Genomic DNA, 1,111 nt, shown 5'->3' with positions numbered 1-1,111 from the left:
CTGGGGTCGATTTGTTCGACTAAAGGCGTAGCTCCAGCATTACCACAGTCAAATGACTGAAACAAGTAAAAGAGTAAAAGAGTAAAGAGATATCAGGCTTAGTAAAAAGTAAGCAACGTTTTGAAACATGAAATTCATCACAATATATTTCAACAATGCGGGAATTTTATTCATCAAAGTAAGTACCATTACAATCAACACATTTTTGCCAACAAGTTACAAGTTTGTTTATTCCAGTAACATAAAAATCTGGAGTTCTGGAGCTGATGAATTTTTAGAAGGCACTTGGTTTGATTTTTGAACTCCTTCTCTTGCAGGAAACCATCAAAGTGCTTGAAAAAGTGTTACTCGGTAGGAGAAAGGTCTGGGGAATAAGCTGGGTGGGGAAGAACTTCATAGCCGAATTCCCTGAACTTATGGAGCGTCATTAGTGAAATGTGTGGTTGAGCATTGTCATAAAGAATGATTGACCCTGTTTTGTTGACCAGTCTGGGACGAAGGAGTAGCTGTTTTTCGTTCATTTTGGCAATTTCATGGCAACATGATTCTGCAGTAATGTTTTTTTTTGCTGGGTTTTAAGCAGTTATAGTGCATGAGTCTATCTTTACACCACCAAACGGTCACCGTAACCTTCTCTTTGAAGAGCACGGGTTTAGGGAAGGTTTCCGGTGCTTCATATTGATCCAACCATTGCGAAGAACGTTTTTGATTATTATACAGAATACACTTTTCATCGCAAGTTACTATACGGTCGAGAAATGGATCGGTCTGGTTACAGAGAAGAAGCGACGAGCAAATTTCATATCTGCGCATTTTCTCATTTTAATTCAAATCGTGTGGTACCCATTTGTCGAGCTCTTTTGATTATCCGATCGCATGCAAATGGTTGCAGGCAGTTTTCTGGCTAACTTGAAGTTCTTTTGCAAGTTCTCGAGTGTTTTTGCGTGGTTCTTCTTAATGATGGTCTTTAATTGACCGTCATTGATACAGATGGGCGTCCACTACGCTCATGACCTCCAAGGCTCAGGTCTCCAGTGCGAAATCGTTTAAACCAGTTTCAAGCTGACTACTCACTGGTCATTTCCAAACCAAACGTTTCGTTGATCTCGCG

The sequence above is a fragment of the Octopus bimaculoides genome, chromosome 17, assembly GCF_001194135.2.
Source record: "Octopus bimaculoides isolate UCB-OBI-ISO-001 chromosome 17, ASM119413v2, whole genome shotgun sequence".
Lineage (NCBI taxonomy): Eukaryota > Metazoa > Mollusca > Cephalopoda > Octopoda > Octopodidae > Octopus > Octopus bimaculoides.
The sequence above is the reverse complement of the archived record's forward strand: the minus strand, read 5'-3'. Positions refer to the sequence as shown.